This window comes from Rattus norvegicus, chromosome 10, assembly GCF_036323735.1.
Source record: "Rattus norvegicus strain BN/NHsdMcwi chromosome 10, GRCr8, whole genome shotgun sequence".
NCBI lineage: Eukaryota > Metazoa > Chordata > Mammalia > Rodentia > Muridae > Rattus > Rattus norvegicus.
Genome location: NC_086028.1, coordinates 41,129,731 through 41,147,696, shown reverse-complemented (window position 1 = coordinate 41,147,696; position 17,966 = coordinate 41,129,731). Strand labels below are relative to the sequence as shown.

General features: G+C 40.6%; 1 long non-coding RNA gene across 4 annotated transcripts in view; it reads right to left on the bottom strand.

Annotated features, from left to right (window-relative positions):
- Positions 1–17,966, bottom strand: part of LOC102553022 (uncharacterized) — a 76,821-nt gene that overhangs the window by 28,052 nt on the left and 30,803 nt on the right. For all 4 annotated transcript variants that reach the window (XR_005490214.2, XR_005490213.2, XR_594699.4 and 1 more), the window contains one exon: positions 11,592–16,486. This is a non-coding gene — a long non-coding RNA (uncharacterized LOC102553022). The remainder of the gene's footprint in view (positions 1–11,591; positions 16,487–17,966) is intronic.

Sequence of the window (17,966 nt, the reverse complement as noted above, 5' to 3'; positions counted from 1 at the left end):
GCCTTAGCTTTCAGAAAAACATTGCTTTCTCTTCCCCTTGCCTCTGACCCTGAAAATATCTGTGGCACCCCTTTGTACTAGAAGGCCACTTTTCCTTCTCCAGGAGTTTCTGGGTGGGACTGTACTATATATCTTTAGAGACATGATTCTGGACACTGAGCATAGGCAAAGACCATATTTGTGTATGTGAGAAACTTGCACCTTTGCAGCTCTTACCTTAGTCCTTGTCATCTTGCTTCCATGAACAGATCAGTTCAATACATAAGCCAGGAGCCTGACATCAGAGTTGGGAACCAGCGTACCCTCCCACCTTTCAGTGGCATCCACTGCTTTTGTTAGGTTTTGCTCTATAAGGTGGGCAGTGATGGGGTCTTGAGTAAGAAAAGCAAATAAATACAGGATATTTTCATATTGCCGTTTATTTTCTTTACCTAGGCTGGGGCACTGAACCCAGGAAATTACACACATTAAGCAAATGCTCTGCAGCCAAGACATCTCCCTCCTTGCCTAATTTGTACTTTTTTTTCTTTGTTGTGGTATGTTGCTAGGTTTCCCATGCAGGCCTTGAATTTATATCTCAGGCTAGTCTTATACTCCTACCTCTGCCTCCTGAATAGCTGGGATTGCAGGCTATTTTATAGAGAGAGACGGAGGGGGAAGGGAGGGGAGGAGAGAGAGAGAGAGAGAGAGAGAGAGAGAGAGAGAGAGAGAGAGAGAGAGAGAAATAGTTTGTGGGAAACGTTCCATATTCCAACTTGTAGACACATGCTACTTAATATTTGCAGATTTTTCTACGGTCTTTTGTTACATGTGTGTATATACAGTTTAAAAGAAAATAATTAATTAGCAAAATTGAGCATACAAAACTGCCACCACGAGTCAAAAATCAGTTTAATGTAGGTCTTATGCAGATAGCCACAGATGCCTAAGATTCAGACTAGATCATGCCAGTTAAAAAATTCTAGTGTGGGGCCTAGAAGTGTCACCAAGCTTCACTACTACCCAGCTGAGGAGATGTTGATTGTTGCTGGCTGGCTGCTGGGAGGTGGAGGGGATCATTGACCAGTGAACAATGCCCACATGTATACATTTATGGGTATGTGAACAGCACTAATTAGACTTAGTCTATTATTATAAACAAAGAAGAAAGAACATGAAGTTGGGAAGGGAATGTGTTGAAGGTACTGGGGTAGTTGGAGTAGAAATTGGGGGTTTTATATTACGTGTGTGTGTGTGTGTGTGTGTGTGTGTGTGTGGTGTGTGTGTATTTGTGAAGTATGTATGAAGTTTTCAAAAATAGTAAGTTTTCTATAAATAGCTTATAACAGTCTTAAACCTAAGGATCTACTATGAATCAATATTCAACACAGTGCTTACAGTAGGAATATTAACATGTTTGTACATTGTTTCTCAATTCCCCCATTGTGTCTTGCTTAGTTTTATGATTGTGTTCATTACTTGAAGCAAGGTTTGGGAAATATTCTTTCAATAACCACTCATATAGATCCACCATAATAGCCTTGGGCAATCTTCCACCACTAGTCTTGTATTCTCCAGTAAAAGGTACCTGATAGAGGCAGAGGCGCGGCAGCCGCATTGAGCACTCAGTTTCTGTGTCGGTGTCAGTTCAAGGTACCGCTGTGCTTTATCTCCTTCCAGTGTGATAGATTAAACATGGTATCTCATGCTTTACACAATTGAGGTGCTTGCTATTAGCATTTTTATATTATCATGCATAAATTGTTACAGTGTGGTCTTTTTCTGTTTGCTTTACTGTTTTTCATTCTGTATACTTTGCAGTAAAAAAAAAATCTTCCTTATATTTTATGCATGATACTTGCCTTTTCCTGACACCAATACTGTGGTCATCCCGCTTTTTCAGCTACCTGCAATATTCTTTAAGTGTTTATTCTAGTCATATTTTAGTTATGGGCATGAGTGTGCCCATGTGGGTAGATCCACCGCACTATGAGTGCCAGTATTCTCAGAAACCAGAAGAGGGCATCAGATCCCCTGGAGACGAAGTTACAGGTGGTCGTAATATTCAAAACTGGGACACTGGGAATCTAACTAAACTGTGCAAAAGAAGTTTTTGTTCTTAACTACTGAGTCATCTCTCCAGTACCTCAAGCTGTTTTTCCTTCCTATGATCATATATATATATATATATATATATATATATATATATATATATATATATATCTAACGTAGTGATTGCATTTAACATTTCTTGTACATGCAGTGCTCCAGAACTGACCACCTGAGATTGGACATTCTATATGGGTTCATCCCTGGAGGAAAGGGATTCTTCCTCTATCCACAGTCTTAGCTCACTAATAGCTCTTCATCTATGGGTGGAACTGTGTAGAATTTACCTTGATGGTGTTTGCATGTCAAGTGGTGGTGTATTATGCTGGTCTAGTTCAGGCAACCATTAGGTAGATAAGCGGTTGTGTTTTTTTTCTACCATATCTCAGGGACACTATCTATAGTAGACATCTGCTCTTTAAGTTACAGTTTCTGCATCATATATTTAGAAATTCCTTCTACCCCAAAATTATGTAAACAGGATTATCTAGCTTATTTCACAGTTCCTTTTTAACGTTAACTGTTCAGATACTTCAGTTACATTAAGACTGAAGTAGAGACAGAGAAGTAGCTTGCCTTCATTTAACCAGCTATCTCAGTACAATTTATTGAAAACCCACCCTTTAATGTTTTAAAATGTCAAATTTCTCTTGTGCTAATTTCTGTTGTATTCTTGGATCTGCTTCTGTGACTACACTTTTGTTTGACTGGTTAGTCTATTTCCATTAAAAGATTTCTTTTCTTTTTTTTTCTGAGGTAGAATCTCAGATAATCCAGGCTGGCCTCAGACTCACTGTATATCCAAGGATGACTTTGAAATTCCATTCTCTCTGACACTCTCTGCATCCTGAGTGCTGGGATGACGGGCATGTACCACAATGACCACTTAATGCAGTGCTGGAGATCAAGCCCTGGGGATTGGTGCATGTCCGGCAAGCACTCTACAAACTGATCCACACCTCCAGCCTGTTTAATGCGAATTAATAACTGGAACACTGACTTGCATCTGACCCCTGACCCCTGGCTGCATGTCACCACTGTGCCTCTTGAGAGTGTCCTTAGTTTTTCTTTCCCCTCTGACTTTAGCCTTGTGCACAACTCCACGGAGATCGGGGTTTTTCCTGAGATGAGAAAATTCAGCCATAAAGCTGGAAAAGTAGTTTATCAACTGAAGGAGTTCTCTGGTAGAATTTTTGGAGTCGTTTATGTATACTATCATGTCATCCACAAATAGTGATACCTTGACTCCTTCCTTTCCAGTTGGTATCCATTTGACCTCCTTTTGTTGTCCAATTGCTCTAGCTAGAACTCTGAGTACTATAGTGAGTAAATAGGGAGAGAGTGGGCAGCCTTGTCCCTCATTTTAGTGGGATTGCTTCAAATTTCTGTCAATTTAATTTGATATTGGCTGTTGGTTTGCTGTATATTACTTTTGTTTATGTTTATGTATGTGCCTTGAATTCCTGATCTCTCCAAGACTTTAAACATGAAAGGGTGTTGTATTTTGTAAAAGGCTTCTTCAGCATCTAATGAGATGATTATGTGATTTTTTTTTCCTTTGAATTTGTTTATTTAGTGGACTATGTTGATAGATTCCTGCATCCCTGGGATGAAACTTACTTCATTGTGATGAATTATCATTTTGATATGTTCTTCAATTCTTCTTGTAAGAATTTTATTGAATAGTTTTGCATTTATATTAATAAGTGAAATTGCTCTGAAGTTCTTTTTCTTTGTTGGGTCTTTGTGTGTTTTAGGTATCAGATTAACTGTGGCTTCATAGAATTAATTAAGTAGTGTTCCTTCTGTTTCTATTTTGTGGAACAGTTTCAGGAGTATTGGTATTAAATCTTCTTTAAAGGTCTGATAGAATTCTGCACTAAAACCATCTGGCCCTGGTTTTTTTTTTTATTTCCTTAGGGGTTATGGAACTTTTTAGACAGCTTAACTGAATCTGATTTAACTTTGGTACATGATATGTGTCTGGAAAATCATCCATTTCATCTAGATTTTCCAGTTTTGTTGAGTATAGGCTTTGGTAGTAAGATCTAATGATATTTTTTTAAATTTTTCTCGGTTTCTTTTGTTATGTCTCCCTTTCAGATTCTGACTTTGCTAATTTGAATACTGTCTTTATTTCCTTTAGATAGTTTGGCTAAGGGTTTATTTATCTTGTTGATTTTCTCAAAGAACCAGGTCTTAGAATCAACAAAAGTTGATTCTTTGTATTGTTCTCTTTGTTTCTAATTGCTTTTTGGCCATGAGGTTTGATTATTTCCCCACTGTCTACTCCTTTTGGGTGTGTTTGCTTCCTTTTGTTCTAGAGCTTTCAAATGTGCTGTTAAGTTGCTAGCGTAGGATCTCTCCAATTTCTTTATGGAGGACCATAGGGCCATGAATTTTCTTCTTAGCACTGCTTTAACTATATCCCATAAGTTTGGGTATGCTGTGTCTCCATTTTCATTAAAATCTAGAAAGTCTTTAATTTCATTCATTATTTCTTCCTTGACCAAGTTATCACTGAGTAGGGAGTTGTTCAGTTTCCATGAGTATGTGGGCTGTCTGTTGTTTAGTGGCTGGATATAAAATTAACTCAAACAAATCAGTAGCCTTCCTCTATACAAAGGATAAATGGGCTGAGAAAGAAATTAGGGAAACAACACCCTTCACAACAGTCACAAAAATATAAAATATTTTGGTGTAACTCTAACCAAGCAAGTGAAAGGTCTCTGTGACAAGCACTTCAAATCCGTGAAGAAAGAAATAAAAAACCTCAGAAGATGGCAAGATCTCCCATGCTCATAGATTTGTAGAACTTACATAGTAAAAAAAATCTACCTTACCAAAAGCAATCTACAGATTTAATGCAATTCCCATCAAAATTTCAACTCAATTCTTCACAGAGATAGAAAGAAGAATTCCAAAGTTCATATGTAATAACAAAAATCCCAAGATAGCAAAAACTATTCTCAACAATAAAAGAACTTCTGGGGGAATCACCATCCCTGACCTCAAGCTGTACTGCTGAGCAATAGTGATAAAACCTGCATGGTATTGGTACAGAGACAGACAGTTTGATCAATGGAATAGAATTGAAGATCCAGAAATAAACCCACACACCTATGTGTTGGTATTTTTTCTAAGCTCCACCCCGACAGCTACCTGGCAACAGCCAGCTGTGTCTGACACTATATAAAAGGCTGCTTGTCCCCTTCTCATTCTCTTCTCTTCTCTCTTGCCCTCTTCCACTTTGTCCCTGTCCCTTCTCTCACCATTCTCCTCCCTCCCTCCACGTGCTCATGACAGGCTTTTCCTCTCCTCTTCTACTCTTCTTCTCTCATTAAACCTCTCAATCATATCGGCTTGGTGTGATCTGTCTGGACACAAGCCGAGATTTAAACCCCAACACTATGGACAGTTGATCCTTGGCAAAGAAGCAAAAACCATACAGTGGAAAAAGAGAAAGCATCTTCAACAAATGTTGCAGGTCTAACTGGTAGTCTGCATGTAGAATAATGCAAATTGATCCATTATTATGTCCTTGTAAAAAGTTCAAGTCCAAATGGATCAAGGACCTCCACATAAAACCAGATATTCTGAATCTAATAGAAGAGAAAGTGGGAAATAATCTCGAACACATTAACACAGGGAATAATTTCCTGAACAGAACACCAATGGCTCAGACTCTAAGATCAAAAATTAACAAATGGGGACCTCATGAAACTACAAAGTTCTATAAGGCAAAGAATGCCATCAATAGGACTAAAATGGCAACCTAGATTGGGAAAAGATCTTTACTAACCCTACATCCTATAGAGGGCTAATATTCGAAATATACAAAGAAGTTAGACTCCAAAGACAAAACAAAACAGAAAAAACAAACCAAAAACAAATAACATTAAAAATGGGGTACAGAGCTAAACAGAGAATTCTCAACTGAGGAATCTCAAATGGCTGAGAAGCACTTAAAGAAATGTTCAACATCTTTAATCATCAGGAAAATGAAAAACAAAACGACCAGGAGATTCCACCTTATACCAATCAGAATGGCTCAGATAAAAACTCAGGTGACAACACATGCTGGCAAGGATGTAGAGAAAAAAACACTCTTCCACTGCTGGTGGGATTGCAAATTGGTACAACCACTTTGGAAATCAATCTGGAGGTTCCTCAGAAAATTGGAAACAGTTCTACCTGAAGACCCAGCTATACTACTCCTGGACATATACCCAAAAGATGCCCCACCATATCACAAGAACACATGCTCTACTATGTTCATAGCAGCCTTCTTTATAATAGCCAAAAGCTAAAAACAACCTAGACAGCCATCAACTGAAGAATGAGTACCGAAAGTGTGGTATATTTACACAATGGAATACTACTGAGCTGTTAAAATCTAGGACATCATGAATTTTGCAGGCAAAAGGATGGACCTAGAAAACTTAATCCTCACTGAGGTAACCCAGACCTAAAAAGGACATCATGGTATGCACTCACTGATAAGTGGATATTATCCAAAATGTGCAGAATATTCATGATACAACTCACAGACCATATGAAGCTTAACAAGAAGGAAGACCCAAGTGCAGATGCTTTAATACCAGTGAGAATGGGGAACAAAATAATCACAGGAGACAGAGGGAGGGAAAGGAGCAGGATCAGGTATGGGGGGAAGGCCACAGGAGTGAATCCCAGAGGGCCAGGAGAATGAATAGAAATATTCCACAGTGTGGGATAAGGAACAGAGTGGGGGAGCTGTAGAATTGTTGGGGCTCCTGCGTCCACTCTGCCACAGGACTTGGGCCGCTTGGGGAGGCAGAATGCAGGAAGTTTGACCAGGCTTACCCCACAGCCAAAGCCAGGTGCCCGTGTCAGGCTGTAGGGAAGCAGCAGGACATTAATCCAGGGGGGCAGGAGGTGGGGCACAATCTGAGGCAGGGATCACAGTCAGAGCTGGCTTGTGAATCTCTGCGCCTGCAAGGAGGCCGGAGCTGTTGGATTCTCAGGCTCTTGGGCATCCAGGTGCAGCTGGAAGCTGAGAATGGAGTTGGGGGCCCACAGGCTGGATCTAGCCTGAGACCGAGGGGAAAAAAAGGGGGGAAAGCTTCAACTGGTCCCGCAGGGATAGTCTTTGGCTTGATGGGTGTAGGCTGAAGGCTTGGTGGCAGTGACTGGGAGCACAGAGAGGCCTTCTGTGAGACATTAGAAGGCAGTTCTATAGGCGAAACCTTCTCTGTGGCTCTCCATGGTGTATCCCGATGAAAAGAGACAGTCTATGGTTTTAAGACATTTATTGTCGTGGCTGAAGGTGAGTGAATAAAACCATACCCTCCTTCTCAGGATGGGACTGAGATTAAAGACCTCTACAGAGAGGAGTGTCTGGGAAGGAAAGGTTATTGGCTAAGCCTCCAGGCCTTTAGGTACCTCATTATTATGGAGATCTGTCTTGAGCCCATGTGACCTGTTCATGAACTCTACCTCTGGAGGGCCTTGAGTCATTGCCCTTACAGGACTCATGGCCACAAATCTATGGAGGGCTGTGGCTAGTGATGGGGCCTGGTTTCCCCGGAGTTAGAATAAGTGCCTACTGTCCCTTAGGGTTACCAGGCTTTCTAGCCTTAGCTCAACCAGGAACCAGGCTGCCTTTTACAGGGAACTACTAGAAAGTACCAGACACTAGGCATGTGGGACGCTCCCAGGACCTAATGGAGATGATATTAGCTGAAATAACCAATAGCAGGGAGATAGAATCTGAAGAGACCACCCCCACTTGATAGACATGGCCCCCAGTTGAAGGATGGAGCCACCCACCCATTTCAAAATTTTTAACCCAGAATTGTTTCTGTCTAAAGGAAATGCAGGCATAAAAAGTGGAGCAGGAAGGAAGACCATCCAGAGACTGCCCCGTCTTGGGACCCATTCCATCTGCAGAGACCAAACCCTGACACTATTGCTAATGCTAAGATGTGCTTGCAGACAGTAGCCTGACGTAGCTGTCCTCTGAGATGCTTGGCCATCTCTGACTGAGACAGATGCAGATACTTACAGTCAACCATTGGACTGAGCCGGGGAACCCCAGTGGAAGAGTTAGGAGAAGGACTGAAGGAGCTGAAGTGGATTGCAACCACAACAGTATTAACTATTCAGATCCCTCAGAGCTCCCAGGGACTAAGCCATCAACCACAGAGCATGCACGGGCTGGTCCATATCCCCTGTTACAGATATGGCAGGGGACTGCCTTGCCTGGCCTCAGTGGGAGGGGGTGTACTTGGTCCTATGGAGACTTGATGCCTCAGAGAAGGGGGATGCTGGAGGAGTGAAGTGGGAGTGGGAGGGCGGGGGGAAGCCTCTTAGAGGTGAAAGGGAAGGAGGATGGGGTGGGGGACTTGTGTAGGAGGAACCAGGAAGGGGGGCAACATTTGAAATGTAAATAAATAAAATAATTAATAATTAAAAAGCTCAAAAAGTAATGAAAGCATCCAACGTAAGAAAGTTTGTAGCTTCTCTTTTGCCTCCATAATCACATAAAAAATATTTAAATATCTCCCACAGATTTCCAGTTAATTTTAGCTCAAAACATGATTGGTGTTTTGTTATTAGGAACAGGGCTTTAAATATTTTCAGTTGATGCGTCTTTGTGTGTCTCTGTTTATGCACACATGTGTGCGGAGTCTCCTGGAGGCCAGAAAAGGGTGGAGATCTATTGAAGCTGAAGCTACGAGTGGCTGTGAGCTACTGGGTGTGGGGACTGGGAAGGCAAGACAGAACCTTTGCAATTGCAGCAAGTGATTCTCAAGGCTTAGCCATTTCTCCAGCCCCCAGAAATAAGATTTCTCAAAAGCATATTTCTACCTTGATTTTGTAAATTCCTGCGCCAATTATTGGTTCTTCATCAGTAATCATTTTGCCAAACTCTGCTAACATTTAATAAGCATCCCATTTTTCCTTAGAATCTTTAGGTAAATTATCTTATTCTCAGTAGTTTTTTCTGTTGACATTTGATTCCATCCTCCCCAATATGTTTTTGTGGTTGTCATTGTTTTTTTTTTTAATTTATGTATCTTACACGACTTTTGTCTAGCTTAATGCTCAGAATATCCAGACCATTCTAATGGTAACATTTTATGTGAGAGCACAAATGGATGGGCACAAATTTATGAATATGTATGTCAGGAGTCATCTTCTACTGTCATTACCTCTCATGTATATGTATATAAACATACATACATACATACATAATTCTCTATTGTCATTAATCTCATTTATGTATATACATACATGCATATACAGTATCCTCTATTGTCATTATCTCTCATGTATGTTTATACATATATACATGCATACATACATGCATACATACATACATACATACATTATCTTCTAGTGTTAAGCACTTTCCACACTGAGCTGCCTCCCAGGCCCCAGATAACATTATTTCTCTTTTAGATTTAAAACGGAATAGCAGATTTTTCCCCCGAGTATAACGCTAGCAGTAGATTTTAGATGGGTTTTTACTTCCAAGATAAGGTGATGTCATTTTTCACATATTAGCAAGGCTTTTAGCTGTAATGCATGTTTAATTTTCCTCTCCTAGATGCTTACTTCTCCTGCGTCTATTTATGGGTAAAGTGCTACGGGGAGGCTTCTGAACGTTGCACCCTTGGTGCTTGCCTGGATAATAATTTCTGTTTGCTCATGGTAAGTTATTCCTTTTAAATGGCATTAAATAAAGTTTAGTTTTCAATTTATTTTGTATTTGCATGTTTTACTAAAAACCGATATTGATATTTTTCTGGTTCTTTTCCCCTCTGCCTTTGTTGGGTTTTGTTCTGAGTGTCACCCTGCCTTGATGGGAACAGTTGGGGAATTGTTTTCCTTTCTCCGATGCTTTTGAGGGGAGTGTGAGAAGGCCACTATTCTATCCAGAGTCTCATCTCTCTCACCTGCCCTCCTATACACTCCATTTTCTCTCTCTATACCTCGCTCCCCCCTAGCTCTCCCTAGCCTCCCTCCATTCACTCTCTCCATACCTCCCATCTAGGCCCCTACACCAAGCTGGGCTCCGCAGCAGTACAGGAGGAGACACCTGTATTTCTCTGATCTGTTCCTTTTCATCTGAGCCGTGGCAGTTTTTTATAACTGTTCAGACCTTCTCCTCTGTTTTCCTCTTTCCTGTGTGAATTGGGGGCAGTGCCTTAAGGTTTTTCTATATCATAATTTTCTAAATGTACACTGAAAAAGAGATACACAAACCAAGAAACATGTTTGACTGCAGTTCTGTGCAATGATAGGGGGAACCCCCAGCCTACCCAGGAAAGTGGTGTTGGAGAGGGAAGGGTAGCAACTAAGCAGAAGTCCCTGACACCATCAGTTTCTTCTTTGGGGGATCCTTTAAGGTTGAATGACCAAAGGAAGCAAGAATGTGTTTACACATTGGCTTAATCAGAATGTTTTTAGGGACTTAAGAGACAAGAGATGGCTATCAAAAATTTTGGGAGGCAAAGAGCCCAGAAGTGGAACAATGTGTTTCAAGCAAAAGAAAAGGCCTTCCTGGTTGAAATGAAATCTTGTTCCCATATTGTTTTTTAGTTAGAATCAAAAGCACTGATATACCATATGAGAAACTGCTGGTATAAAAACAAAAAAAAAAACCAAAAAATCCCCCACCATTTGTTAATTATTCTTTGCCTCTTGTTCCATTATGAGTGAGAAGATATAGATAAGAGTGTATCTACTTGTATTCATGATAAATTATTCATCAGCTTGTTCATCTCTCATTCTGATATGCTCTGTTTTCCCCTAAAAAATATAATTAGTCTTAATGTATCAATCCTTACATTTCTTCCACTGCTAGGAAAAAATATTTCCTGATTCTGCGACAGTTATGTGAATGTGTGTGAGTGTGTGAATGTGCGTGCATGTGTGCACGTATGTGTACGAGTGGGGTGTATTATGTATACGTGTAGGTAGGGGTGTGTGCTCACGTGTGTGTGTGTGTGTGTGTGTGTGTGTGTGTGTGTGTGTACTCCATTTGAATAAGGAGACAGAATGAATATCCAGGAACCTAAATGCATCCCTCTGCCCCTGTCTGTATTCATAAGCACACTATGCCTTCAATCACACCTTCTAGGCAGCTGGATCTCCAAGGGGGTCTAATAGGAAAGATTTCACATGCAGACGAGAAAGATTAAGGCTTTCTTATGTTAAGGATTTGAAAGAAGAATGATGGCCTCCTTGGGCACCAATGGGGAGGGGATGTGTGTGTGGGGGAGGTGGGAAGGGGGGAGTGGTTGGGAAGGGGGAACACCCTTATAGAAAAAGGGGAAGGGGATGGGATAGGGGGCTTAGGGCCAGGAAATTGGGAAAGGGAATAACGTTTGAAATGTAAATTTAAAAAATCCAATAATTAAAAAAAGAAAAGGAAAAAGAATGGTAAGGGCACTTCTAAAACAAAGGTTATTAAAATTCAAGAGAGTCATCAGTACCAGTGACCTTAGGCTTACAATTAAAGGTAATTGCCACTGCTGAAGATTCCTGGATTCCAAAGTTAATGCATGGGAGTCTAGTCTCCTCCAGGTGACTGTTTGCTGTCTACAAACACCAGGTGCGGGGTGTGAGCCACTTTCCTCTGCCGTGGAGCCCCAGGGTCTACAGTAATATGTAGGCTAGGATAGCATAATGTTGTTTGCTCCTGTAAGAGAGAATTGATGATGGCTAAGGCAGGTGACTTCTTCAAAACCACCAAGCTGATATGAAACAGGGCCACAATTGCTGCTCTGTAGACAGATGTACACTGTCCTTTCTGTGACACCATGCTTGAGAATCTATTTGGAGGATTTGGGGCACTGAATTGTTTTATTAATTTCTCTGAGGCTGTTTCCACTTCTGACCCAGAGCCACAAGTCAGTCCTAAAGTGATTCACACCACACCAGATGAACTGTATGCCCCTCAGACCCTTTGAGGAGTTATGGAAGGAAAATTTGACACAGATACCACATGTGAAGAAAATTAGGTGCCACTGTTTTACTCTGTGGGCAGCTTGCTCTCTGACCCCAGCTTGTGCTTGCTGGCACTCTGTCCCTACTGGGGAACTAATTGGCCACGTAATTGTGATCCCTGCTGTGACCTGCACAAGCTGTTCTTATTCATATAAGTCCCCGATCCTTTCCCAAATGGTTATCTCAATTTGCCTCAATAATAACCTATAGTAGCAGGGTACATGGTATGGTAAAGGAATTATTTTGATCTGCTCTAAATTTAGACTCTGGTAATTTCACTTATCACCCCACTTCAGGATAGACGATGGAGCCAGAAGCAGCAACATCCAAGTATTTCATTCAGGTTCTCTCTTTGCTGAAGAGGCAGGCTTTTCATCCTTGCCGGGACTCCTTCCTGTACCCCTCCTTAGAAATTCTTGTTATTCTACTACAATCTGATAGACTTGACAGCATTGCTCACGTTCAAAGGAAGAGGAAGCGAAGATAAGATCGTTGTCTAAACGTATCTGGAGAGGTGTCTGGGGATGACAGACAAGATTCGCCTTGAATAGTTCAGAGATTTTTACCACCAACCTCACATTAAAAAGCTGAAGATGAACTCAATAGAAGGTGAAGGCTGTGGTAAATACAGTCATCTGTCTAGGAAGCCATCACATCAGAATGGAGCAAATTCTACCTTATGGCTCAAGAGCTGTGAAGCCCTGATCAAGGATCTTTCTACTTCAAGCTCCCATCTGGCTGACTCTGCATTTTGCTTTTTGTTCTTTTAATATCTTTGACATACATTTTTTTAAAAAATCAACTTTTTGAGAACGCTTTTGGGTCCAAGAGGTTGACCTAAGGTCTTTAAGCTTGACAGCAAATAGTTTCAACCGCTGACCCATCTTACTGGCCCAAGCTTTCCTTTAAATTAACACAAGATATTTGTTCATAAAGTATAACATGCGTTCCTAGCTAAGCATACACTGTATCATGATCCAACCATAATATTCATCTTCATAAACATTAGTTATTTCCTCAGGGTATGATCACTCAAGATTTCTCTTCCATCTATGTTAAAATTAGCTGTGATCATCCTGTTATGTGGTAGAATATTTGAGCTTAAAATTACTGTTGAATGGCAAATGTATACCTATTAACTAACCTCTCTCTCTCTACCTCCTCCTTCTTTTCTCTCCTTAGCTTATGTTAACTTTTGTTCAACTTTCATTTTCTATGAGATAAACCATTTTAGATTGTACAGATAAAGAATGGCATAAGGTACTTGTCTTTCTGTGTCTGGCTCCTTTACTGAGCCTTTTCTGTCATTACTGAACATAATGCCCTCTAGGCTCAGCCAAGTTTCTAGAAATGAAGGATTTTAGCCTTTTATGGTAGGATAGTATTCTGTTGTCTGTCTAAACTCCATACTTCTTCTATATGCATTAATGAATTGGTTTCTTCTCTGTCTTGGCTATCATAAAAATGCTATAGTTTACTGGGGGCAGAGGGGACAGATGTCACTCTAGCATGTGATTGTAAGAACATCTCAATATACTCTGAATACTTACTTCATACTGGGATTTAAAGACATAAAGTCTACTTCTAGTTATATGTTTTAAGGCAACTCTATTTTTATAATACTTATGTTAATTTATATACTTATACCTATCAACATGTGCATAGAAACCCTCCCTTTGTAGGATTGTACCAGGAAGAAGATTATAGGGCCTGGTATGTGTGTAAAAGAAATGGTGTGATAGATTGGTGATGTCTGCATTCTATGTCGGAAAGGTGGGGCCCCAGCAGGTAGATGAAATGGTGCTGTGATCAAATGGAGATGTCTGCATGGGAATGTGAGAAAAGTGGGTCCCTAGTACGTCTTATATCTATGGCCTTTTCTCTCACAGTCTTGCTGTTGTTTCGTCACATAAATGAATTCTCATGTGAACAACCATTGCCTTTCTTCCTTTGTCTTGCAGTCTCATATAAAATTTTATTCTTTCAGGAAGGCAGAAGATTAAACAAATTTAATTTCTTCTTAATAAGTTGAGGATGTAGAAATCTGGATCCTTGTTAGAGGGAATTCTGGGGAATATGGTGTGAGAGTTATCGATTCAGATATAGAACCAAGGATTAATAACTAGTTATGTTATTAAGAATAATTTACCCAGTAGTTATCCCAGACATATAAACCTGTATCTTAGAGAGGATCTTCCCTTGTAGGGGAGGACATTTTTAGAATGCCAACCTATATTCAAGACCATCTTCCTTCTGATGAAGTAGTCTGAGTGTAGAAATAGCAAATAATTTTGGTTTTGTGTTATGATCCTCATGTTTCTATATGGTTGCTATCATGCTGTGGAGAGAAAAAGTGAGGATTTCCTACTCTTCAAAGAGGAAAATACAATAAATTAGTGTCTGACATAGCCATAACCAGTCAGTTTAACAACTGGTTATGCAAGTGTATTCTCCATTTTTTTTTTTGGTTAGAGTGTGCCTCTGCCATATCCAGAGGGGTTTAAAAAATAACTACCACCTTGCTGAGACCATCCCAAGACCTTTATCTTTCCCTCAAATGCCATCCAATCAGAGAACCCCGGATATCTGTTCTTAGTGAATAATGTCATAAAATATTCTGAAGATGGCAAGAACTATTACTCATTTTCCTCATCCTTGGAACCTGATGCTATTCCGGGTGGTACATGAGGGATAGTCTTGGGATGGCGATAAGCCTCTAGGTAACAAACCAGGAAGCCTGTGTTTGTGTATCCACTGTACCTCGTGTTCTGAAATATGTTCTTATTTACTGTTAGAGAAGACAGGAGAGTGGTGGTTCATACAAATATTTAGGATGGGAGGTCAGAGTGGTGCCTTGTATGTAATCTAGCCTTCAGATCGGATGGCAGATCCATTTCCCTATTTCGTTTCTGTTATAACCATAGGACTAGCCTATAAATTCTCAAGTTGATTCTGTGGAAATACTCATTTCAGTATCTCAGTGGATAAAACATAAGATGAAAATGGTTCCACTGTGAAACAGAAACCCATAGCAATTCTTTTATTGATTGTCCTCCTGGTTTTCCAACTCTTTTAATCTGGTAAGTCTATGGGGTCAAAGGCAAATTAATTTCTATGAATTTAAAAGCAAGGAGCCTGGTGTCTTATGCAGGTTCCTTATGCATTTCCAAAGGTCTGCAGATCAAATGTAGATCATATGCTTTGTTGTGGTTTCAATGTAAAATGTTCCCCAATAGACTCTCATGCTTGGGGACTTGATCCCCAGATAGAAGGGCCATTTAGAATGATTGCTGAACCTTTAGGAGGTGGAGCCTCGCAGGAAGAAAAAGGTCATGGAAATGGAGAGAGGCATTGAGACTTTATAGTCCACACCCACTTCCTGAGTATTTAAAGCTTTCTGACTGCAGAGGTGCTATGAAACAACGACCTCCTGTTCCTTGATGCCATGCCTTCCCTGCTGTGATGGAGGCAAAATGAAACTTCCTCCTTGAGACTGTGTCTTATCTGACATTTGATTGCAGCTATAAACCTAGCGATTAATACAGGAAGGAAGAGACTCTTCTGGCTACTAACCTTCCTGGGGTTGCTGGGACTCTTGTTCCTACCTACAACTCTGGTACACAGAAGGGAGTAGAAACTCAGTTGGTAAGGTTTTCTTCCAGTCAGGTGTTTCTTTAGGGCTATGCTGGGCCTAGAACCCAGGGCCTTCGAGAGAGTTCCACACTATAGGTGGTGAGTCACTTTCAGCAGATAGTCTTAATTAATTGAAGTATATAGAAAATCATTATTTATCATGGAGCATTGTTTATTGTAGTGGCATAGAACAATCAGTTCACAGTGCTTGTCAATTTGGGGGACTCAGGAGCTCAGGTGGAAACATGAGGACCTCTTTTCTCTATTGTATGGTCTGAATTCCAGCTTCTCCTCAGGGATTGCTGCAGGACTGGCCTGGGACTGCGCTATGGGATCCCATTGCGGGATAGATTTTTAGCTCATGCATCTAAATGCTGGGCTAGAATGGGTGAGGAGACATCAGCATGGGCTATTTACTAAAGCACCTCTGGGTAGCTTCTCCATCCTAACAGGCATAGAAAAGGGTGATTTCTTCTGAATTGTCTCAAGGTTCCATGACTCAGCAGCCCTAGTAACATCCAGAAACAGTGTAGCTGCTTGGGCTGTTCTCTTAGAGAGTCAGAGAGCAACACTTCTCCTGCTTTGGGGATTTGTCAAATTTCACTGGATTTGAGATCTGAAAGTGAGATTCCACCTCTCACTTCAGGGAACTTTTAGCTGGGTTTTAAACTTGCCTTGACAAGCCATCACCTAGTCAGCATGGTAGGTTGATAAAACTGTGAAGATTTTTTTTTCTTTCTGCTGAGGTATGCTCCAGGAGACAGATCTAAACAAAAACAAACAGCAAAATACAGTTAGAATTTGCTGACCTGGGAAATAGAGAGGATTACTATGTGGGTGATGTTCAATGGACAAGAGGAAACAGCCAGGATGAAAGAGGATGCTGTGTGCTGCTCTTCCTCCATACAGGGGGTTGATAACAGATCAAAATAGCTATACCACCAAAGTTCAACTTGTTGAAGCAATTAGTTTATTGGGGTTACTTACAGAAGGATGGGGAGAGGTTCCTTACTAGAAAATAGATGACTCAGAGGCCCACCCCAACGTAGGTGATGACTCACAAATGCTGTAACCCTAGAGATCTCTGTACCACTTTGAGACAGCTTGACAGGTATACGGGTTTCTTTTAAGTAGGTTGGTTAATCAAGTCTCCTTTCCAGCAGTTGTTATTGCTTCTGTAACATAGGGTACAGTGGGGGAATAGTTTGTGCATCTGGTCAGTTTTAGGGACTTCCTGAGGCTTTTGAGTTGTTTACTTCATGAGTCTCAGCAAGTTTTCCTATAGAACACTCTGTATCTTAAGGAGCTTCCTTCCAAAATGTGGTTTCCAGCTTGAGGGAAATTGATAAACAACAACCTCTATAGTCAAGAAGTCTTCCCTGAGGAGATGATATTTACACTCAGAGTTCAAAGATAAGAAACAGTTAGCATGAAAAGCCCATGACAAAGCACTATAGGTAGAGAAAATACACAGACCTTAGGTTAGACACAAACAACAAAAGACCAAGAAGCCAGTGTGGTTGGGATGATGCAGTGTTAAGGAAGCAAGACATGAATGATTTGGCAAAAGCAAGAGGGTGGTCTCTGTTCTCTCCACCTAGCCCAAGAGTGATGAGATATAGTGATATGTCCCTGGGTTCTGGATCTACACAATGGAGGCAGTAATAGTTTAGGTAGGTAACTTGAGCTAGGATGATGCATTAGTGAATAAGTCATGCCATATATAATATCTTAGAAGAATAGAAAAATCTAATTATTTTTGAAATAATAGATAATGAAAAGCAACTGAAGGCAACTTCAAAATTTTAGCTCCACTTGTACAGATTGGGTTGGTCAGGCTAGGTGGGCTCTTCTTCTTGTAAATAAGTGAAGTTCTGAATTTATATGTGACCTACATGATTTCTCCTTGGGAGTTATGAGCCAATGTCTGCTCATAGGATGTGAGTGTGGACCCAACTTGCAGGTAGCCTCACTAAAGACTAAGTTTGAGGAGAGGCTTGGGAATCTTTGCAACTTCCTTAAAGAGTCACCTCCCCGTTTCAGGAGTAAATTATGTTAATTTGTAGGAAGGTACTACACAAGAAAGCCTACAAAATTCTGGACTCATACATATGCAGTTTTATGTTAATTGTGCTTGTCTTGTAACTGTTCAGACCTGGGCTAGAGTCCACATTTTATTTCAGACCCATGTCTTCAAGCCTTCCTCCATTCTCCCTTCCTCTATACTCATCACAGTGATTCGTCCT